Raw genomic sequence first — 22,497 nt, 5'->3', positions numbered from 1 at the left:
GAGCCTTTATATACCTGCGCACAGCAGCAGCCACCTTCAGTCTGCTGCTGGACAGCCAGCAGCAGCAGGAGAGGTAAGTAATCAGCAGCCCTCCTGCTAAGGGTAGACAGCTGCTCGTTCCACCCCACCCCCCGCCTAATTGGTTCTCCTCCCTTCCAACGGTGTTGAGGCGGGTGGGAACAGCAGGGGGTGAGGGTGCTGTGTTTAAAGAGGTGGAGTTATGCAGATCTAAAACGCGTGGATTGCAGCAGCAGCAAGCCGAAAAGTGCAGGCATGTAAGGGATCTAGAGGTTGACAACATGTCTTCTTAACGGGAGTCCAGGAGCTCATCTCCACAAATGGACTCTTCAGGATCCTTGGGTGGCTCCGTAGTTCGAAACCAATTCTGGTTATCGCTTCTCGGCCTTTTGGCTAAGATCAAGTGTAGTATCTGTTCTTATCAGTTTAATATCTGATACGTCCCCTATCTGGGGACCATATATTAAATGGATTTTTAGAACAGGGAGATGGAAAAAGAGCTTGCTCTGTCCACTCCACGCATTGACCTGGTATTGCAGTATCTCCAGGACTGTTGCACCCCTTCTTTAATGCAGTTTCTAAAATCAGAAAGTATTGAATTCAATGTTTTTTGTTCATTTTGCTTGTTTGTCGGATTTTGGGATGGACTCTTTGGCTTTGCTTTTCTTCTCCTCATTGGATTTTTCATGTTCAAAGTTGCAGAAGCCAGATGACAAGCTCATTTTGGTTCAACTTCAGCAACTGTGCATTGCATTGCCATGTAATGTATCGCAATGCTATCTTTCTAGCTCTCCCTCTTTACTTCCTTTTGGATAAACAGACATATTAGGCAAGCATTTTGGAGCTTTCACCTAAATAACTACAGGTGGTGAGATAAGCTGCACAATATAATTGACCTTTCAGTATATTGTTGCACACACACCATCTATTTAGCAAATGCCCTTGTTATCAACAGCAGCCTTTTAAACTCACCTGAGCTAACAGGTATGTGCGCTGGTTACTCTGCTGCGCTTAAAATTTCTTTTTTGGTTTGCTACAATGCCTTTTCTGAAACGTTGTCTCCCTCTGCTGGAACACTGACTTCTTTCAATTAATGCCTGCAGACTACAAAAGAGAACCCAACCCAAAAAGTTTGGTTGATTAGTCTGTGGCATTCTGTTAAACTGTTGCTTATGGCGGTCTCTGTGAGCTTCTCAGCGACATTCAGCCAGCCAGGTATCCTGCCTGCAGTAGATGGAATGTGGCAATGGAACGCTGGCTGCGCGTGTCATAATAGGCTCTGAGCCTTTATATACCTGCGCACAGCAGCAGCCACCTTCAGTCTGCTGCTGGACAGCCAGCAGCAGCAGGAGAGGTAAGTAATCAGCAGCCCTCCTGCTAAGGGTAGACAGCTGCTCGTTCCACCCCACCCCCCGCCTTAATTGGTTCTCCTCCCTTCCAACGGTGTTGAGGCGGGTGGGAACAGCAGGGGGTGAGGGTGCTGTGTTTAAAGAGGTGGAGTTATGCAGATCTAAAACGCGTGGATTGCAGCAGCAGCAAGCCGAAAAGTGCAGGCATGTAAGGGATCTAGAGGTTGACAACATGTCTTCTTAACGGGAGTCCAGGAGCTCATCTCCACAAATGGACTCTTCAGGATCCTTGGGTGGCTCCGTAGTTCGAAACCAATTCTGGTTATCGCTTCTCGGCCTTTTGGCTAAGATCAAGTGTAGTATCATTTGAAAAGGCAGTTTTGTCCTTGGGCTGCCCTAGTAAATTGATGCATATTACACACTGGTTTGGTGCACTTGTTAGTACGCCAGGTGGCTCATAGAGTTATCTGATGGAAAACATGGCCCTCCAGGATCGAAGTCACTAGTCTGGGTAAGTGTGAGGGCTTTGGAGCAATGTGCCCCAGGAGTAGGCGCCCTGGTGGGAGTCCAAGCTTACTGGGACTGGGAACCCCAGAAAGACTTGGCTTCGTAGCACGCCGCACCTTTGCCAATCATACTTTCTGAGCAACCCCCCCTATTCATGGCCTCCGGGCTAGGAAGGGGAATTTTTATAAACCCGGTCGGAGGTCCGGTCAGCTTTGGGCTGAGAAACCAACACAGGCTCCAGCTCCACTAGGGTGGCAGCCTAGATGGAAGCTGGGAGCACGAAAACGGCTCTTCTCCGGCTTCGGCTAGGGAGAGCATCGGAGATCCCTGACCCTCGCTGTGGCCTTCTGGCTCGGAGGGATGGGGATGGTTTATTGGGGACCCTCTCCTCCGGGAAGGGTCCACATGAATCCTCGCCTCGTGCGCTGTTTTGGTGTGACTTCGGTCACATTTTTCAGTGCCTTGGATGCAGCTTCAATCAAAAAATCTGTTCTTATCAGTTTAATATCTGATACGTCCCCTATCTGGGGACCATATATTAAATGGATTTTTAGAACAGGGAGATGGAAAAAGAGCTTGCTCTGTCCACTCCACGCATTGACCTGGTATTGCTGTATCTCCAGGACCGGTGCACCCCTTCTTTAATGCAGTTTCTAAAATCAGAAAGTATTGAATTCAATGTTTTTTGTTCATTTTGCTTGTTTGTCGGATTTTGGGATGGACTCTTTGGCTTTGCTTTTCTTCTCCTCATTGGATTTTTCATGTTCAAAGTTGCAGAAGCCAGATGACAAGCTCATTTTGGTTCAACTTCAGCAACTGTGCATTGCATTGCCATGTAATGTAACACAATGCTATGTTTCTAGCTCTCCCTCTTTACTTCCTTTTGGATAAACAGACATATTAGGCACGCATTTTGGAGCTTTCACCTAAATAACTACAGGTGGTGAGATAAGCTGCACAATATAATTGACCTTTCAGTATATTGTTGCACACACACCATCTATTTAGCAAATGCCCTTGTTATCAACAGCAGCCTTTTAAACTCACCTGAGCTAACAGGTATGTGCGCTGGTTACTCTGCTGCGCTTAAAATTTCTTTTTTGGTTTGCTACAATGCCTTTTCTGAAACGTTGTCTCCCTCTGCTGGAACACTGACTTCTTTCAATTAATGCCTGCAGACTATAAAAGAGAACCCAACCCAAAAAGTTTGGTTGATTAGTCTGTGGCATTCTGTTAAACTGTTGCTTATGGCGGTCTCTGTGAGCTTCTCAGCGACATTCAGCCAGCCAGGTATCCTGCCTGCAGTAGATGGAATGTGGCAATGGAACGCTGGCTGCGCGTGTCATAATAGGCTCTGAGCCTTTATATACCTGCGCACAGCAGCAGCCACCTTCAGTCTGCTGCTGGACAGCCAGCAGCAGCAGGAGAGGTAAGTAATCAGCAGCCCTCCTGCTAAGGGTAGACAGCTGCTCGTTCCACCCCACCCCCTGCCTTAATTGGTTCTCCTCCCTTCCAACGGTGTTGAGGCGGGTGGGAACAGCAGGGGGTGAGGGTGCTGTGTTTAAAGAGGTGGAGTTATGCAGATCTAAAACGCGTGGATTGCAGCAGCAGCAAGCCGAAAAGTGCAGGCATGTAAGGGATCTAGAGGTTGACAACATGTCTTCTTAACGGGAGTCCAGGAGCTCATCTCCACAAATGGACTCTTCAGGATCCTTGGGTGGCTCCGTAGTTCGAAACCAATTCTGGTTATCGCTTCTCGGCCTTTTGGCACGATCTGTAGTGGGTTGTGACATTGGGCTGAAGGTTACTGTGGTGGCAGAACCGATTCTTGGCCTTTGGAGATATCCAGTGCTGCTTTTGGGAATCGGTGCTAAAGCTGCAGTGCCTTTTCTTTACGGAGGACAGTGTGTTGGAGGGAGGACGAACTTCGTGGAGGCTGCGATCCGTGTGTGATATTTTCCTTGGTATCTGGAAAAGAAGAGGAAAATCATGGAGACAAGGAGAAACCCTGGAGGAAGGAAGGAGAATCAAGCAAGCAACCCGAATGATTATTTCTCGGAGGAGCATCCGCTGAAGGACACCATCAGGTTCGTGGTTGCTCCTGACCACCGGCAGGTGAAAGATTCTCAATTTATTTTCAATGTTATTTGTAAGCTCTTGAAGATCGACAAGGAGCATCTTTTTTGCTTTCAATCTTTTTTTTCTCGAGGACTTTATGATGTTACGCTTAATAAAGCCTCGCAGTGTGAAAGTGCCTACGCTCTTTATGAAGTAAATAAAGAGAAGGTAGAGCTGGAGGGGGTGAAAGTAATCCCCTCTTTTCAGTTTTCAATGAAAGTACTGACGATTCATTTGTTTAGTCCATTTATTACAGACTCTGAGGTTGAAAGTTACCTATCAATGTATTGTGACAAAATCATCCCTAAGAGACGCGGGGAAACACAGTTTGGAGTGTGGAACGGGAAACGTGTGTATGTGGTATCATTTAGGAAGAACCCGAATGAGGAGGGGGGCGTGTACAGACCTCCGCCGCAGGTTTATATCAACCATAGCCGCGGTTATTTATTCTTCCCAGGGATGCCACACTACTGCCGTGTGTGTAAAAAATATGGACATCTGGATGCAGAATGTAACAAGTGTTTTAGTTGCATGGGTACTCCTCACCAGATGGATGAGTGCCCTAAAAATAAGAAAAAGGATGTAGAGGAGATGGACACATCGCCTGAAGAACAGCAACAAGAAGCTAAAGACGATGTGGAAGCAGGCATTGCTGCTGAAGAGGAAAAAGGGGAAGAGGAGAAAGAAAGGAGTGAGAAGGAGGAGACAGAAAGAAAGAGAAAAGAGGAAGAGGAGGGACGGGCAATGAAGGAGAAGAAGAAGGAGGAACGGGTTAAAAAATCACAAGAAGAAGAGGAAAGGAAGTTGGAAGAAAGGAAGAGAAAGAAGGAAGAGGAAAAACAGAAGAGGATAGAGGACATAGAAAAAAGGGCCATGGAGATAAAGAAACAGATGGAAAGGAAAAAGAGAGAAGAGCAGAAGAAAGAAGATAAGAAGAAAGAAGATAAGAATGAAAAGAAGAAGATAGAAGAACAGAAGAAAGAAGATCAGAAGAGAGAAGAGAAGAGTCAAATGTTGCAAGAAATTTCTCCACTAAGTAAAGGGAGTAGTTGTGGAAGGGAAAGTGATATTCCAGAAGTAGTGGAGTCCACTCCTACTAATTCCCTGTCGCAGAGCTTACCTTGCGCGCAGGTACAAATGGACTGCACAGAAAAATCTCTAAAAAGAAGTGTGGATAGAAGTGATAATGAAGGAATACCATGTGGTGGGAAAGTAAAGGCATTAGAAGCAACAAGTCTGCTGGGGAGTGTGTCATCTTCGGATGTATCAGATCTGGAGGTAGACCCATCTTCTCCGGCAGTAGAGAATGAGGGCGGAGGGAAGAGCCCTGCACTAAATGTTAGAAGATGATCCGCTCAATGTCCCTGAATGTTCAGGGGTTTAACGACCTATATAAGAGAACTGCTTTATATGATTTTTTAAATAATGAAAATATTGATTTTATCTTTCTACAAGAATGTAATTTGACAAAAAAAATAAGCTATGAATATTTACAGGGTATATGGAAGGGTAACTTATGCTTTTCTGGTGGGAACGAGTCAAAAAGTGATGGTGTGGGGTTTTTATGCTCTAAAGATTGGGAGATTGTAAATTATGAAGAGATATACCCTGGGAGGATTTTAAGAATTGATGTGCAGAAAAATGGGAAGAAAGTGAGGTGTTTTAATGTGTATGCAAATGCAGAAAAAGCCTTGAGATTACATTTGTTTGAACTTTTGCAGCTGTTTTTACCTGGAGTAGATCCATTAGTTTTAGGTGGGGATTTTAATTGTCATTTAAAAAATGTAAAAGATGGGTCAGCTTCATGTCTTAGAAATATTTTAGCAGCTTTTAATCTTAAAGATACATGGGCATTAGATGGACAAAAAAAGGAGCATGAAGTCACTTGGGTGGGGAGAGGTGTTTCATCCAGAATAGATTATATTTTTATATCTCAAGCCCTAACATGCTCAGGTTTTAAAACGCATTCAACACCTTTTTCAGATCATAAAATAATAGAATGTAGTTTTAAAATAGAATCAGATGTGGATAAAAGACCGTCACACTGGAAATTTAATGTATCCCTACTACAAGACGAGGTGGTTATGGAAGGTTTTAAAAAGCTGTATGAAAAACTGAAGCTAAAAAAAACGTTTTTTAAATCTATTTTTAATTGGTGGGATTTTGTCAAGAAGGAGGTAAAAATATTTTTTATTAAAGAAGGAAAGAAGAAAGCTGCTGCAAAACGTATTTTTTATAATGATCTTAATGCTAAACTGCAATGTTTTTTTCACCTCGAAAATAACGGATGTGATCTGCAGGAGGCGATCCGAACAACAAAAGAAAAGATCCAAAACTGCCTGAAAGAAAAAGGTAAAGAAATTATTTTTAATTCCCGAGTAAAAGTTTTAGACGAGGATGAAAAATGCACAAAATTCTTTTTTAAAAAAATATGTGACAAGAAGGATTATATGAAGGTTTTGGAAGGAGAAACAAGTTTGGAGGGGAAGAAGATGAAAGCAAAAGAATTTTATGATGATTTATTTTCTGTTAAAAACACGGATGTGTCTCTAAAAAAACATTTTTTAGAAGGACTGGAAAAAAATTTTAATGCGGAAGATAAATCTTTTTTAATAGGGAATTTTACTAAAGAGGAAGTTTTTAATACAATTAATACGCTACAAAATAACAAAACGCCGGGAGCAGATGGACTACCTGTTGAATTTTACAAGTGTTTATGGGAGATCATGGGTGAGGATTTTTATGAAGTAATTTTAGAAGCAGAAGCATCTTTTAGTGTCCCAGAGTCGTGGTGGGAGGGTCTTATTGTTTTATTATTTAAGAAAGGAAATAAAGAACTGATTAAAAATTGGAGACCAATAACCCTTTTAAATACGGACTGTAAGGTATATGCAAAGTTACTAGCAAATAGATTAAAAAAGGTAATCGGCTCAGTAATAGAAGTGGATCAGACGTGTGCAGTGCCAAATCGGAGAATCAGCGACTCATTGATTTTAATCAGGGATGTTTTATGGGATGTTTTAGACAGAAAACAAAAGCTTGCTCTAATTACTTTGGATTTTGAAAAAGCGTACGATAGAGTTGCCCATGATTTTTTATTTGCAGTTTTAGAGAAAATGGGATGCCCGGATGTTTTTAGCAAACGTATTAAATCTCTTTACAAATCATGTTTTAGCAAAATATCTATTAATGGTTTTTTATCTGATAATGTAAAAATAAACTGTGGCGTTAAACAGGGGTGTCCCTTATCCCCTATTCTTTTTATTTGTGCAATTGAACCACTTTTAGCAGCTTTTAGGAGAGATAAGGTAATCAATGGTTTTTTTATTCCCGGGAGTTGCAATGAACAAGTTAAAGTGGTGGCATATATGGATGATGTGACGGTTTTAGTTAAAGACACTAGAAGCATGAACAGAGCCATAAGAACAGTGGATTGGTTTGGGGGCGCATCGGGTTTTAAAATTAACATGGAAAAATCTGGTATTTTAACTGTTGGTGATTTTATTGTAGATTCTGAGTGTAAATTAACAAGAATGAATGAAGTAAAAATTTTAGGTATTTATTTCTCAGAGTCAGGTGGTAATGTAAGAAATTGGGAGTCTCTGCTGGAAAGAGTTAAGAAAAAGATTACTTTCTGGCAGTTGAGAGATCTTACCCTGGAAGGAAAAATTTTAATTATTAGACAGGTTTTACTCCCAATGTTTTTATATGTCTCAACAGTTTTTATCCCCCAAAATAATATCATGAAGAGAGTTATTAAGGTATGTTTTAATTTTTTATGGAGATCCAAGATGGAAAGAGTAAAGAGAGAGGAGATATATAAATCAAAGAAAAAAGGTGGGAAAGGTTTTCCGGATATTAGGTCCTTTTTATATGCAAAGTATGTAGCGAACTGTGTATGCACTTTATTAGGACCAGGCTCTAAGCTAAAGTTGTTTTCTATATATAATTTAGGTTTCTATATTAGAAATTATAAATGGTTGGAGATGTCTCTAAATAGGCCTTATAGGTTTTTACCTCCAGGAAATTATATTGTTTTAGAAAAAATTTTAAGAGATTTTAAACTTAAGATGGTCGAAATAAATGTTCTTAAATGCCATAAAAAAATCCTAAAAATCCTGGAAGAGAGAATAGGTATCAGTCCTGTGGAACTTTTTTCATTCAAAATTGTGGAAAGAATCTGGATGAATGTAAATTATAGTGTGTTATCTAATGAACACAGGGATTTACTCTGGTGTATAGTAAAAGACTGCCTGCCAACCCGTGAGTTCCAACACAGGCGTGGGTTGGTAAGATCTGAAGTGTGCCCAAGATCCAGGTGTGGGAATAGTGAAACACCCATGCACATCTTCTGGAATTGTAATTTTGCACAGACAATATGGAGGAAAGTGTGCAATATAGTGAGAGCTGTGAGTACTGTTAATTTTTTGGATTTTAACAGAGTATTTTATGGGATGGGGATAAGAGAGGAGGATTTTAAAATTGTATGGATTATTATTGCATGTGTGAAGGCGGCATTGTGGAAAGCAAGGAACATTTTAGTGTTTAAACATAAGGAAGTAACAGTCGACCAGTGTATTAAATTATGTCTAAGTTATTTGTACATGTATTTCTGGAGGGACAAAATGACGCTTGGCAAGGTGAAAGCAAATGAGAAATGGAAACAATGTAAATGGAATGAACTTACCTTGTAAGATTTGATTTTTTGAAAACCTGTGGAAAAACAAAAAAAGAAGAACAAAAACAAACAAAAAAAAATAGCCAAAACTATATAATTTTAAAAAAAAAAAAAAAAAAAAGAGGGAAAAAATAAATAAATATATATATATAAAAGAAAAAGAAAATAAAAGATTTGGAGAAGTATTAAAATTGGTAGAATGCACGATGATGGATTTGAGTCTTCTTATCTTTTTGTTGATTCCAAGACTTTGTAATCTGAGTGTAAAAAAAAAAAAAAAAAAAAAAAAAAAATCTTTTGAAAAGGCAGTTTTGTCCTTGGGCTGCCCTAGTAAATTGATGCATATTACACACTGGTTTGGTGCACTTGTTAGTACGCCAGGTGGCTCATAGAGTTATCTGATGGAAAACATGGCCCTCCAGGATTGAAGTCACTAGGCTGGGTAAGTGTGAGGGCTCTGGAGCAATGTGCCCCAGGAGTAGGCGCCCTGGTGGGAGTCCAAGCTTACTGGGACTGGGAACCCCAGAAAGACTTGGCTTCGTAGCACGCCGCACCTTTGCCAATCATACTTTCTGAGCAACCCCCCCTATTCCTGGCCTCCGGGCTAGGAAGGGGAATTTTTATAAACCCGGTCGGAGGTCCGGTCAGCTTTGGGCTGAGAAACCAACACAGGCTCCAGCTCCACTAGGGTGGCAGCCTAGATGGAAGCTGGGAGCACGAAAACGGCTCTTCTCCGGCTTCGGCTAGGGAGAGCATCGGAGATCCCTGACCCTCGCTTTGGCCTTCTGGCTCGGAGGGATGGGGATGGTTTATTGGGGACCCTCTCCTCCGGGAAGGGTCCACATGAATCCTCGCTTCGTGCGCTGTTTTGGTGTGACTTCGGTCACATTTTTCAGTGCCTTGGATGCAGCTTCAATCAAAAAAAAATCTGTTCTTATCAGTTTAATATCTGATACGTCCCCTATCTGGGGACCATATATTAAATGGATTTTTAGAACAGGGAGATGGAAAAAGAGCTTGCTCTGTCCACTCCACGCATTGACCTGGTATTGCAGTATCTCCAGGACCGGTGCACCCCTTCTTTAATGCAGTTTCTAAAATCAGAAAGAATTGAATTCAATGTTTTTTGTTCATTTTGCTTGTTTGTCGGATTTTGGGATGGACTCTTTGGCTTTGCTTTTCTTCTCCTCATTGGATTTTTCATGTTCAAAGTTGCAGAAGCCAGATTACAAGCTCATTTTGGTTCAACTTCAGCAACTGTGCATTGCATTGCCATGTAATGTGATGCAATGCTATCTTTCTAGCTCTCCCTTTTTACTTCCTTTTGGATAAACAGACATATTAGGCAAGCATTTTGGAGCTTTCACCTAAATAACTACAGGTGGTGAGATAAGCTGCACAATATAATTGACCTTTCAGTATATTGTTGCACACACACCATCTATTTAGCAAATGCCCTTGTTATCAACAGCAGCCTTTTAAACTCACCTGAGCTAACAGGTATGTGCGCTGGTTACTCTGCTGCGCTTAAAATTTCTTTTTTGGTTTGCTACAATGCCTTTTCTGAAACGTTGTCTCCTTCTGCTGGAACACTGACTTCTTTCATTTAATGCCTGCAGACTATAAAAGAGAACCCAACCCAAAAAGTTTGGTTGATTAGTCTGTGGCATTCTGTTAAACTGTTGCTTATGGCGGTCTCTGTGAGCTTCTCAGCGACATTCAGCCAGCCAGGTATCCTGCCTGCAGTAGATGGAATGTGGCAATGGAACGCTGGCTGCGCGTGTCATAATAGGCTCTGAGCCTTTATATACCTGTGCACAGCAGCAGCCACCTTCAGTCTGCTGCTGGACAGCCAGCAGCAGCAGCAGCAGGAGAGGTATGTAATCAGGAGCCCTCCTGCTAAGGGTAGACAGCTGCTCGTTCCACCCCACCCCCCGCCTTAATTGGTTCTCCTCCCTTCCAACGGTGTTGAGGCGGGTGGGAACAGCAGGGGGTGAAGGTGCTGTGTTTAAAGAGGTGGAGTTATGCAGATCTAAAACGCGTGGATTGCAGCAGCAGCAAGCCGAAAAGTGCAGGCATGTAAGGGATCTAGAGGTTGACAACATGTCTTCTTAACGGGAGTCCAGGAGCTCATCTCCACAAATGGACTTTTCAGGATCCTTGGGTGGCTCCGTAGTTTGAAACCAATTCTGGTTATCGCTTCTCGGCCTTTTGGCTAAGATCAAGTGTAGTAACTGTTCTTATCAGTTTAATATCTGATACGTCCCCTATCTGGGGACCATATATTAAATGGATTTTTAGAACAGGGAGATGGAAAAAGAGCTTGCTCTGTCCACTGCACGCATTGACCTGGTATTGCAGTATCTCCAGGACCGGTGCACCCCTTCTTTAATGCAGTTTCTAAAATCAGAAAGAATTGAATTCAATGTTTTTTGTTCATTTTGCTTGTTTGTCGGATTTTGGGATGGACTCTTTGGCTTTGCTTTTCTTCTCCTCATTGGATTTTTCATGTTCAAAGTTGCAGAAGCCAGATTACAAGCTCATTTTGGTTCAACTTCAGCAACTGTGCATTGCATTGCCATGTAATGTGATGCAATGCTATCTTTCTAGCTCTCCCTTTTTACTTCCTTTTGGATAAACAGACATATTAGGCAAGCATTTTGGAGCTTTCACCTAAATAACTACAGGTGGTGAGATAAGCTGCACAATATAATTGACCTTTCAGTATATTGTTGCACACACACCATCTATTTAGCAAATGCCCTTGTTATCAACAGCAGCCTTTTAAACTCACCTGAGCTAACAGGTATGTGCGCTGGTTACTCTGCTGCGCTTAAAATTTCTTTTTTGGTTTGCTACAATGCCTTTTCTGAAACGTTGTCTCCTTCTGCTGGAACACTGACTTCTTTCATTTAATGCCTGCAGACTATAAAAGAGAACCCAACCCAAAAAGTTTGGTTGATTAGTCTGTGGCATTCTGTTAAACTGTTGCTTATGGCGGTCTCTGTGAGCTTCTCAGCGACATTCAGCCAGCCAGGTATCCTGCCTGCAGTAGATGGAATGTGGCAATGGAACGCTGGCTGCGCGTGTCATAATAGGCTCTGAGCCTTTATATACCTGTGCACAGCAGCAGCCACCTTCAGTCTGCTGCTGGACAGCCAGCAGCAGCAGCAGCAGGAGAGGTATGTAATCAGGAGCCCTCCTGCTAAGGGTAGACAGCTGCTCGTTCCACCCCACCCCCCGCCTTAATTGGTTCTCCTCCCTTCCAAGGGTGTTGAGGCGGGTGGGAACAGCAGGGGGTGAAGGTGCTGTGTTTAAAGAGGTGGAGTTATGCAGATCTAAAACGCGTGGATTGCAGCAGCAGCAAGCCGAAAAGTGCAGGCATGTAAGGGATCTAGAGGTTGACAACATGTCTTCTTAACGGGAGTCCAGGAGCTCATCTCCACAAATGGACTTTTCAGGATCCTTGGGTGGCTCCGTAGTTTGAAACCAATTCTGGTTATCGCTTCTCGGCCTTTTGGCTAAGATCAAGTGTAGTATCTGTTCTTATCAGTTTAATATCTGATACGTCCCCTATCTGGGGACCATATATTAAATGGATTTTTAGAACAGGGAGATGGAAAAAGAGCTTGCTCTGTCCACTCCACGCATTGACCTGGTATTGCAGTATCTCCAGGACCGGTGCACCCCTTCTTTAATGCAGTTTCTAAAATCAGAAAGAATTGAATTCAATGTTTTTTGTTCATTTTGCTTGTTTGTCGGATTTTGGGATGGACTCTTTGGCTTTGCTTTTCTTCTCCTCATTGGATTTTTCATGTTCAAAGTTGCAGAAGCCAGATTACAAGCTCATTTTGGTTCAACTTCAGCAACTGTGCATTGCATTGCCATGTAATGTGATGCAATGCTATCTTTCTAGCTCTCCCTTTTTACTTCCTTTTGGATAAACAGACATATTAGGCAAGCATTTTGGAGCTTTCACCTAAATAACTACAGGTGGTGAGATAAGCTGCACAATATAATTGACCTTTCAGTATATTGTTGCACACACACCATCTATTTAGCAAATGCCCTTGTTATCAACAGCAGCCTTTTAAACTCACCTGAGCTAACAGGTATGTGCGCTGGTTACTCTGCTGCGCTTAAAATTTCTTTTTTGGTTTGCTACAATGCCTTTTCTGAAACGTTGTCTCCTTCTGCTGGAACACTGACTTCTTTCATTTAATGCCTGCAGACTATAAAAGAGAACCCAACCCAAAAAGTTTGGTTGATTAGTCTGTGGCATTCTGTTAAACTGTTGCTTATGGCGGTCTCTGTGAGCTTCTCAGCGACATTCAGCCAGCCAGGTATCCTGCCTGCAGTAGATGGAATGTGGCAATGGAACGCTGGCTGCGCGTGTCATAATAGGCTCTGAGCCTTTATATACCTGTGCACAGCAGCAGCCACCTTCAGTCTGCTGCTGGACAGCCAGCAGCAGCAGCAGCAGGAGAGGTATGTAATCAGGAGCCCTCCTGCTAAGGGTAGACAGCTGCTCGTTCCACCCCACCCCCCGCCTTAATTGGTTCTCCTCCCTTCCAACGGTGTTGAGGCGGGTGGGAACAGCAGGGGGTGAAGGTGCTGTGTTTAAAGAGGTGGAGTTATGCAGATCTAAAACGCGTGGATTGCAGCAGCAGCAAGCCGAAAAGTGCAGGCATGTAAGGGATCTAGAGGTTGACAACATGTCTTCTTAACGGGAGTCCAGGAGCTCATCTCCACAAATGGACTTTTCAGGATCCTTGGGTGGCTCCGTAGTTTGAAACCAATTCTGGTTATCGCTTCTCGGCCTTTTGGCTAAGATCAAGTGTAGTATCTGTTCTTATCAGTTTAATATCTGATACGTCCCCTATCTGGGGACCATATATTAAATGGATTTTTAGAACAGGGAGATGGAAAAAGAGCTTGCTCTGTCCACTGCACGCATTGACCTGGTATTGCAGTATCTCCAGGACCGGTGCACCCCTTCTTTAATGCAGTTTCTAAAATCAGAAAGAATTGAATTCAATGTTTTTTGTTCATTTTGCTTGTTTGTCGGATTTTGGGATGGACTCTTTGGCTTTGCTTTTCTTCTCCTCATTGGATTTTTCATGTTCAAAGTTGCAGAAGCCAGATTACAAGCTCATTTTGGTTCAACTTCAGCAACTGTGCATTGCATTGCCATGTAATGTGATGCAATGCTATCTTTCTAGCTCTCCCTTTTTACTTCCTTTTGGATAAACAGACATATTAGGCAAGCATTTTGGAGCTTTCACCTAAATAACTACAGGTGGTGAGATAAGCTGCACAATATAATTGACCTTTCAGTATATTGTTGCACACACACCATCTATTTAGCAAATGCCCTTGTTATCAACAGCAGCCTTTTAAACTCACCTGAGCTAACAGGTATGTGCGCTGGTTACTCTGCTGCGCTTAAAATTTCTTTTTTGGTTTGCTACAATGCCTTTTCTGAAACGTTGTCTCCTTCTGCTGGAACACTGACTTCTTTCATTTAATGCCTGCAGACTATAAAAGAGAACCCAACCCAAAAAGTTTGGTTGATTAGTCTGTGGCATTCTGTTAAACTGTTGCTTATGGCGGTCTCTGTGAGCTTCTCAGCGACATTCAGCCAGCCAGGTATCCTGCCTGCAGTAGATGGAATGTGGCAATGGAACGCTGGCTGCGCGTGTCATAATAGGCTCTGAGCCTTTATATACCTGTGCACAGCAGCAGCCACCTTCAGTCTGCTGCTGGACAGCCAGCAGCAGCAGCAGCAGGAGAGGTATGTAATCAGGAGCCCTCCTGCTAAGGGTAGACAGCTGCTCGTTCCACCCCACCCCCCCGCCTTAATTGGTTCTCCTCCCTTCCAACGGTGTTGAGGCGGGTGGGAACAGCAGGGGGTGAAGGTGCTGTGTTTAAAGAGGTGGAGTTATGCAGATCTAAAACGCGTGGATTGCAGCAGCAGCAAGCCGAAAAGTGCAGGCATGTAAGGGATCTAGAGGTTGACAACATGTCTTCTTAACGGGAGTCCAGGAGCTCATCTCCACAAATGGACTTTTCAGGATCCTTGGGTGGCTCCGTAGTTTGAAACCAATTCTGGTTATCGCTTCTCGGCCTTTTGGCTAAGATCAAGTGTAGTATCTGTTCTTATCAGTTTAATATCTGATACGTCCCCTATCTGGGGACCATATATTAAATGGATTTTTAGAACAGGGAGATGGAAAAAGAGCTTGCTCTGTCCACTCCACGCATTGACCTGGTATTGCAGTATCTCCAGGACCGGTGCACCCCTTCTTTAATGCAGTTTCTAAAATCAGAAAGAATTGAATTCAATGTTTTTTGTTCATTTTGCTTGTTTGTCGGATTTTGGGATGGACTCTTTGGCTTTGCTTTTCTTCTCCTCATTGGATTTTTCATGTTCAAAGTTGCAGAAGCCAGATTACAAGCTCATTTTGGTTCAACTTCAGCAACTGTGCATTGCATTGCCATGTAATGTGATGCAATGCTATCTTTCTAGCTCTCCCTTTTTACTTCCTTTTGGATAAACAGACATATTAGGCAAGCATTTTGGAGCTTTCACCTAAATAACTACAGGTGGTGAGATAAGCTGCACAATATAATTGACCTTTCAGTATATTGTTGCACACACACCATCTATTTAGCAAATGCCCTTGTTATCAACAGCAGCCTTTTAAACTCACCTGAGCTAACAGGTATGTGCGCTGGTTACTCTGCTGCGCTTAAAATTTCTTTTTTGGTTTGCTACAATGCCTTTTCTGAAACGTTGTCTCCTTCTGCTGGAACACTGACTTCTTTCATTTAATGCCTGCAGACTATAAAAGAGAACCCAACCCAAAAAGTTTGGTTGATTAGTCTGTGGCATTCTGTTAAACTGTTGCTTATGGCGGTCTCTGTGAGCTTCTCAGCGACATTCAGCCAGCCAGGTATCCTGCCTGCAGTAGATGGAATGTGGCAATGGAACGCTGGCTGCGCGTGTCATAATAGGCTCTGAGCCTTTATATACCTGTGCACAGCAGCAGCCACCTTCAGTCTGCTGCTGGACAGCCAGCAGCAGCAGCAGCAGGAGAGGTATGTAATCAGGAGCCCTCCTGCTAAGGGTAGACAGCTGCTCGTTCCACCCCACCCCCCGCCTTAATTGGTTCTCCTCCCTTCCAACAGTGTTGAGGCGGGTGGGAACAGCAGGGGGTGAAGGTGCTGTGTTTAAAGAGGTGGAGTTATGCAGATCTAAAACGCGTGGATTGCAGCAGCAGCAAGCCGAAAAGTGCAGGCATGTAAGGGATCTAGAGGTTGACAACATGTCTTCTTAACGGGATTCCAGGAGCTCATCTCCACAAATGGACTTTTCAGGATCCTTGGGTGGCTCCGTAGTTTGAAACCAATTCTGGTTATCGCTTCTCGGCCTTTTGGCTAAGATCAAGTGTAGTATCTGTTCTTATCAGTTTAATATCTGATACGTCCCCTATCTGGGGACCATATATTAAATGGATTTTTAGAACAGGGAGATGGAAAAAGAGCTTGCTCTGTCCACTCCACGCATTGACCTGGTATTGCAGTATCTCCAGGACCGGTGCACCCCTTCTTTAATGCAGTTTCTAAAATCAGAAAGAATTGAATTCAATGTTTTTTGTTCATTTTGCTTGTTTGTCGGATTTTGGGATGGACTCTTTGGCTTTGCTTTTCTTCTCCTCATTGGATTTTTCATGTTCAAAGTTGCAGAAGCCAGATTACAAGCTCATTTTGGTTCAACTTCAGCAACTGTGCATTGCATTGCCATGTAATGTGATGCAATGCTATCTTTCTAGCTCTCCCTTTTTACTTCCTTTTGGATAAACAGACATATTAGGCAAGCATTTTGGAGCTTTCACCTAAATAACTACAGGTGGTGAGATAAGCTGCACAATATAATTGACCTTTCAGTATATTGTTGCACACACACCATCTATTTAGCAAATGCCCTTGTTATCAACAGCAGCCTTTTAAACTCACCTGAGCTAACAGGTATGTGCGCTGGTTACTCTGCTGCGCTTAAAATTTCTTTTTTGGTTTGCTACAATGCCTTTTCTGAAACGTTGTCTCCTTCTGCTGGAACACTGACTTCTTTCATTTAATGCCTGCAGACTATAAAAGAGAACCCAACCCAAAAAGTTTGGTTGATTAGTCTGTGGCATTCTGTTAAACTGTTGCTTATGGCGGTCTCTGTGAGCTTCTCAGCGACATTCAGCCAGCCAGGTATCCTGCCTGCAGTAGATGGAATGTGGCAATGGAACGCTGGCTGCGCGTGTCATAATAGGCTCTGAGCCTTTATATACCTGTGCACAGCAGCAGCCACCTTCAGTCTGCTGCTGGACAGCCAGCAGCAGCAGCAGGAGAGGTATGTAATCAGGAGCCCTCCTGCTAAGGGTAGACAGCTGCTCGTTCCACCCCACCCCCCCGCCTTAATTGGTTCTCCTCCCTTCCAACGGTGTTGAGGCGGGTGGGAACAGCAGGGGGTGAAGGTGCTGTGTTTAAAGAGGTGGAGTTATGCAGATCTAAAACGCGTGGATTGCAGCAGCAGCAAGCCGAAAAGTGCAGGCATGTAAGGGATCTAGAGGTTGACAACATGTCTTCTTAACGGGAGTCCAGGAGCTCATCTCCACAAATGGACTTTTCAGGATCCTTGGGTGGCTCCGTAGTTTGAAACCAATTCTGGTTATCGCTTCTCGGCCTTTTGGCTAAGATCAAGTGTAGTATCTGTTCTTATCAGTTTAATATCTGATACGTCCCCTATCTGGGGACCATATATTAAATGGATTTTTAGAACAGGGAGATGGAAAAAGAGCTTGCTCTGTCCACTCCACGCATTGACCTGGTATTGCAGTATCTCCAGGACCGGTGCACCCCTTCTTTAATGCAGTTTCTAAAATCAGAAAGAATTGAATTCAATGTTTTTTGTTCATTTTGCTTGTTTGTCGGATTTTGGGATGGACTCTTTGGCTTTGCTTTTCTTCTCCTCATTGGATTTTTCATGTTCAAAGTTGCAGAAGCCAGATTACAAGCTCATTTTGGTTCAACTTCAGCAACTGTGCATTGCATTGCCATGTAATGTGATGCAATGCTATCTTTCTAGCTCTCCCTTTTTACTTCCTTTTGGATAAACAGACATATTAGGCAAGCATTTTGGAGCTTTCACCTAAATAACTACAGGTGGTGAGATAAGCTGCACAATATAATTGACCTTTCAGTATATTGTTGCACACACACCATCTATTTAGCAAATGCCCTTGTTATCAACAGCAGCCTTTTAAACTCACCTGAGCTAACAGGTATGTGCGCTGGTTACTCTGCTGCGCTTAAAATTTCTTTTTTGGTTTGCTACAATGCCTTTTTCTGAAACGTTGTCTCCTTCTGCTGGAACACTGACTTCTTTCATTTAATGCCTGCAGACTATAAAAGAGAACCCAACCCAAAAAGTTTGGTTGATTAGTCTGTGGCATTCTGTTAAACTGTTGCTTATGGCGGTCTCTGTGAGCTTCTCAGCGACATTCAGCCAGCCAGGTATCCTGCCTGCAGTAGATGGAATGTGGCAATGGAACGCTGGCTGCGCGTGTCATAATAGGCTCTGAGCCTTTATATACCTGTGCACAGCAGCAGCCACCTTCAGTCTGCTGCTGGACAGCCAGCAGCAGTAGCAGCAGGAGAGGTATGTAATCAGGAGCCCTCCTGCTAAGGGTAGACAGCTGCTCGTTCCACCCCACCCCCCGCCTTTATTGGTTCTCCTCCCTTCCAACGGTGTTGAGGCGGGTGGGAACAGCAGGGGGTGAAGGTGCTGTGTTTAAAGAGGTGGAGTTATGCAGATCTAAAACGCGTGGATTGCAGCAGCAGCAAGCCGAAAAGTGCAGGCATGTAAGGGATCTAGAGGTTGACAACATGTCTTCTTAACGGGAGTCCAGGAGCTCATCTCCACAAATGGACTTTTCAGGATCCTTGGGTGGCTCCGTAGTTTGAAACCAATTCTGGTTATCGCTTCTCGGCCTTTTGGCTAAGATCAAGTGTAGTATCTGTTCTTATCAGTTTAATATCTGATACGTCCCCTATCTGGGGACCATATATTAAATGGATTTTTAGAACAGGGAGATGGAAAAAGAGCTTGCTCTGTCCGCTCCACGCATTGACCTGGTATTGCAGTATCTCCAGGACCGGTGCACCCCTTCTTTAATGCAGTTTCTAAAATCAGAAAGAATTGAATTCAATGTTTTTTGTTCATTTTGCTTGTTTGTCGGATTTTGGGATGGACTCTTTGGCTTTGCTTTTCTTCTCCTCATTGGATTTTTCATGTTCAAAGTTGCAGAAGCCAGATTACAAGCTCATTTTGGTTCAACTTCAGCAACTGTGCATTGCATTGCCATGTAATGTGATGCAATGCTATCTTTCTAGCTCTCCCTTTTTACTTCCTTTTGGATAAACAGACATATTAGGCAAGCATTTTGGAGCTTTCACCTAAATAACTACAGGTGGTGAGATAAGCTGCACAATATAATTGACCTTTCAGTATATTGTTGCACACACACCATCTATTTAGCAAATGCCCTTGTTATCAACAGCAGCCTTTTAAACTCACCTGAGCTAACAGGTATGTGCGCTGGTTACTCTGCTGCGCTTAAAATTTCTTTTTTGGTTTGCTACAATGCCTTTTCTGAAACGTTGTCTCCTTCTGCTGGAACACTGACTTCTTTCATTTAATGCCTGCAGACTATAAAAGAGAACCCAACCCAAAAAGTTTGGTTGATTAGTCTGTGGCATTCTGTTAAACTGTTGCTTATGGCGGTCTCTGTGAGCTTCTCAGCGACATTCAGCCAGCCAGGTATCCTGCCTGCAGTAGATGGAATGTGGCAATGGAACGCTGGCTGCGCGTGTCATAATAGGCTCTGAGCCTTTATATACCTGTGCACAGCAGCAGCCACCTTCAGTCTGCTGCTGGACAGCCAGCAGCAGCAGCAGCAGGAGAGGTATGTAATCAGGAGCCCTCCTGCTAAGGGTAGACAGCTGCTCGTTCCACCCCACCCCCCGCCTTAATTGGTTCTCCTCCCTTCCAACGGTGTTGAGGCGGGTGGGAACAGCAGGGGGTGAAGGTGCTGTGTTTAAAGAGGTGGAGTTATGCAGATCTAAAACGCGTGGATTGCAGCAGCAGCAAGCCGAAAAGTGCAGGCATGTAAGGGATCTAGAGGTTGACAACATGTCTTCTTAACGGGAGTCCAGGAGCTCATCTCCACAAATGGACTTTTCAGGATCCTTGGGTGGCTCCGTAGTTTGAAACCAATTCTGGTTATCGCTTCTCGGCCTTTTGGCTAAGATCAAGTGCAGTGATCTACCGGTTGCTGCCTTGGTCTTGGCTGAGAGGTGCCTTGGGTACCCGGCTCCTTGGCCTCGGGGGATCGCTGCATGTAGCAGTGCGGCTTCACCCCCTTGCTGCTTTTGGGGAGCCGGATTAGTCCCGGGGCAACGAGGGGCGATCAGCCTGCCTGCTTTTTTTAAGTAGGCGAGGAGGATTTTTGCCACCTTTGGTGTGAAGATATGGACGGGAGAAGCCCAAATATGCTGACCTGTGAAGAGGTCCCAGTTTTTGCAAGATTGAAGAATGCAGTGCGGTTTATTTTTTTGGATCCAGAGAATAAGAAGTCTGGCTTGTTTTTTTTGGTAGAGAAGATTTTGTTTGGACTATTGGAAGTTCAAATGGAACAAGTTTTGTCTATGTTGGAGTTCCCGAAGAGAGGGATATATGATGTTATTTTTTGTTCAGAAGATATCTTTTCTGACTTTTGGAAGAGAATGGATCTAGTGAAGGAAGATTCGATACTTGAAGGTGTTTTTTTTGTGTCGCATTTTCCTAGGAAGGAAAGGCTAATAGTAATAAGGATGTATAGTCCTTTCATATTGGAAGAAGAGATCATGACCTTTTTATCCCGGTACTGTGAGAAAGTGAGTTCTGCTGGCAAAATGTTTAACCGATATGGTTTTTGGACCACGAGGTGGAGGTTCCTGGTCAAGTTCAAGGAAAGTTCGGATGGTGTTGTGGTACTCCCACCAAGTAGATTCAAAATCGGGACAGTTAATGGAGATATGTTCTTTACAGGTATGCCGAAGTTTTGTAGGCGTTGTAAACAGTATGGCCATGAAAAGGATTCCTGTACATTACAGTGGTGTGCCAAGTGTGAAGAAGTGGGACATAAGGCAGAGAATTGTGAAAAAAGTAAGAAATGTAATCTATGTGGTGGCAGTGGTCATTTATATGATTGCTGTCCTGTCAATAAAAGGGAGGAGAAGTCAGTTGACAAGGAAGATGGAAAAGAAGAAGAGTCTGAAGCTGCCCCCCATGATGAAACGGAAGAGAACATATCTCAAAAGAAGGAGGAACAAATAAGAGATATAAGAAAAGAAGGTGATCATATGGAAGAAGATACTGAGAGTGATATCACAGACGTTGAGATTGAAAATACTAGCTTGGAAGAAGAAGTGGAGGTGGATAGGGAGTCAGAAGATCAGGAGGAAAGTGAGTCCTCCAGTCAGGATGAAAAGGAAGGTGCTGTAAGTAATATGGAAGAGGAGGAGGAGGGTGAAGAAACTAGTGAAGAAGAAAGAGAGGATGTCACATGTGAAGCCAGAGAAGAAATTGAAGGAGTTTTGTCATCTGGGAAGGACTCTAGTAAAGCAAAGGATGTTTCAGAAAAAAATATGAGGGAGATGGAGGAGAGACAAGAAGTGTTGAAAATGCTAAAGAGTTGTGAAGGGGGGAGTCAGGCTAGTCTAAGGCGCAAAGTGTGGAATAACATTTATAGCGATATGCATCGTTATTTTTCAACTTACAGAATACCTCAGTCGTTGGCTAAAGAGGTAGAAGAAGCTTGGGATGGTCGGTTTCTGGATGGAAGGCTTTTGAATGCCTTGGCAGCATATGGCCTGAAGAGAGGAATGTTGCCTTAAATCGTAATGGTAAAGATTGTAATGTTGTGATGTAAAGAATATGGAATAACTGTATTGTGATAATATAAACGTATATATATAAAATAAGATTGGAAAAATGGATATATGACCCACAATGATGGATAACAACCTAATACCATTTGGAAATCATTGCAAAGCATGAAATGGTAAATATGGGACTTGTAATCTGAGTGGAAAAAAAAAAAAAAAAAAAAAAAAAAAAAAATCTGTTCTTATCAGTTTAATATCTGATACGTCCCCTATCTGGGGACCATATATTAAATGGATTTTTAGAACAGGGAGATGGAAAAAGAGCTTGCTCTGTCCACTCCACGCATTGACCTGGTATTGCAGTATCTCCAGGACCGGTGCACCCCTTCTTTAATGCAGTTTCTAAAATCAGAAAGAATTGAATTCAATGTTTTTTGTTCATTTTGCTTGTTTGTCGGATTTTGGGATGGACTCTTTGGCTTTGCTTTTCTTCTCCTCATTGGATTTTTCATGTTCAAAGTTGCAGAAGCCAGATTACAAGCTCATTTTGGTTCAACTTCAGCAACTGTGCATTGCATTGCCATGTAATGTGATGCAATGCTATCTTTCTAGCTCTCCCTTTTTACTTCCTTTTGGATAAACAGACATATTAGGCAAGCATTTTGGAGCTTTCACCTAAATAACTACAGGTGGTGAGATAAGCTGCACAATATAATTGACCTTTCAGTATATTGTTGCACACACACCATCTATTTAGCAAATGCCCTTGTTATCAACAGCAGCCTTTTAAACTCACCTGAGCTAACAGGTATGTGCGCTGGTTACTCTGCTGCGCTTAAAATTTCT

At 43.0% G+C, this 22,497-nt stretch overlaps 11 non-coding genes and 1 pseudogene across 11 annotated transcripts; all 12 read left to right on the top strand.

The window, feature by feature from the left end:
* Nucleotides 1-391: 391 nt before the first annotated feature.
* Nucleotides 392-582, top strand: LOC141229388 (U2 spliceosomal RNA). Its single transcript, XR_012296082.1, has one exon. It is a non-coding gene; the product is annotated as a U2 spliceosomal RNA (small nuclear RNA).
* A 1,109-nt stretch (nt 583-1,691) lies between these two features.
* LOC141229450 (U2 spliceosomal RNA) lies at nt 1,692-1,807 on the top strand (annotated as a pseudogene).
* A 524-nt stretch (nt 1,808-2,331) lies between these two features.
* On the top strand, nt 2,332-2,513 carry LOC141229409 (U2 spliceosomal RNA). Its single transcript, XR_012296102.1, has one exon. It is a non-coding gene; the product is annotated as a U2 spliceosomal RNA (small nuclear RNA).
* A 7,052-nt stretch (nt 2,514-9,565) lies between these two features.
* LOC141229406 (U2 spliceosomal RNA) lies at nt 9,566-9,750 on the top strand. Its single transcript, XR_012296099.1, has one exon. It is a non-coding gene; the product is annotated as a U2 spliceosomal RNA (small nuclear RNA).
* A 1,115-nt stretch (nt 9,751-10,865) lies between these two features.
* LOC141229398 (U2 spliceosomal RNA) lies at nt 10,866-11,056 on the top strand. Its single transcript, XR_012296092.1, has one exon. It is a non-coding gene; the product is annotated as a U2 spliceosomal RNA (small nuclear RNA).
* Nucleotides 11,057-12,171: 1,115 nt separating this feature from the next.
* Nucleotides 12,172-12,362, top strand: LOC141229357 (U2 spliceosomal RNA). Its single transcript, XR_012296051.1, has one exon. It is a non-coding gene; the product is annotated as a U2 spliceosomal RNA (small nuclear RNA).
* Nucleotides 12,363-13,477: 1,115 nt separating this feature from the next.
* On the top strand, nt 13,478-13,668 carry LOC141229386 (U2 spliceosomal RNA). The gene has a single exon (XR_012296080.1). It is a non-coding gene; the product is annotated as a U2 spliceosomal RNA (small nuclear RNA).
* A 1,116-nt stretch (nt 13,669-14,784) lies between these two features.
* Nucleotides 14,785-14,975, top strand: LOC141229356 (U2 spliceosomal RNA). The gene has a single exon (XR_012296050.1). It is a non-coding gene; the product is annotated as a U2 spliceosomal RNA (small nuclear RNA).
* A 1,115-nt stretch (nt 14,976-16,090) lies between these two features.
* LOC141229355 (U2 spliceosomal RNA) lies at nt 16,091-16,281 on the top strand. The gene has a single exon (XR_012296049.1). It is a non-coding gene; the product is annotated as a U2 spliceosomal RNA (small nuclear RNA).
* A 1,113-nt stretch (nt 16,282-17,394) lies between these two features.
* LOC141229354 (U2 spliceosomal RNA) lies at nt 17,395-17,585 on the top strand. Its single transcript, XR_012296048.1, has one exon. It is a non-coding gene; the product is annotated as a U2 spliceosomal RNA (small nuclear RNA).
* A 1,116-nt stretch (nt 17,586-18,701) lies between these two features.
* LOC141229368 (U2 spliceosomal RNA) lies at nt 18,702-18,892 on the top strand. Its single transcript, XR_012296062.1, has one exon. It is a non-coding gene; the product is annotated as a U2 spliceosomal RNA (small nuclear RNA).
* Nucleotides 18,893-21,845: 2,953 nt separating this feature from the next.
* On the top strand, nt 21,846-22,039 carry LOC141229440 (U2 spliceosomal RNA). Its single transcript, XR_012296128.1, has one exon. It is a non-coding gene; the product is annotated as a U2 spliceosomal RNA (small nuclear RNA).
* Nucleotides 22,040-22,497: the final 458 nt, after the last annotated feature.

The sequence above is a fragment of the Phyllobates terribilis genome, unplaced genomic scaffold (assembly GCF_046119375.1).
Source record: "Phyllobates terribilis strain yellow unplaced genomic scaffold, ASM4611937v1 Scaffold_472__1_contigs__length_1415193, whole genome shotgun sequence".
In the NCBI taxonomy this organism is placed as follows: domain Eukaryota; kingdom Metazoa; phylum Chordata; class Amphibia; order Anura; family Dendrobatidae; genus Phyllobates; species Phyllobates terribilis.
Note: the sequence above shows the minus strand (reverse complement) of the source record. Positions and strands in the feature narration are given on the sequence as shown.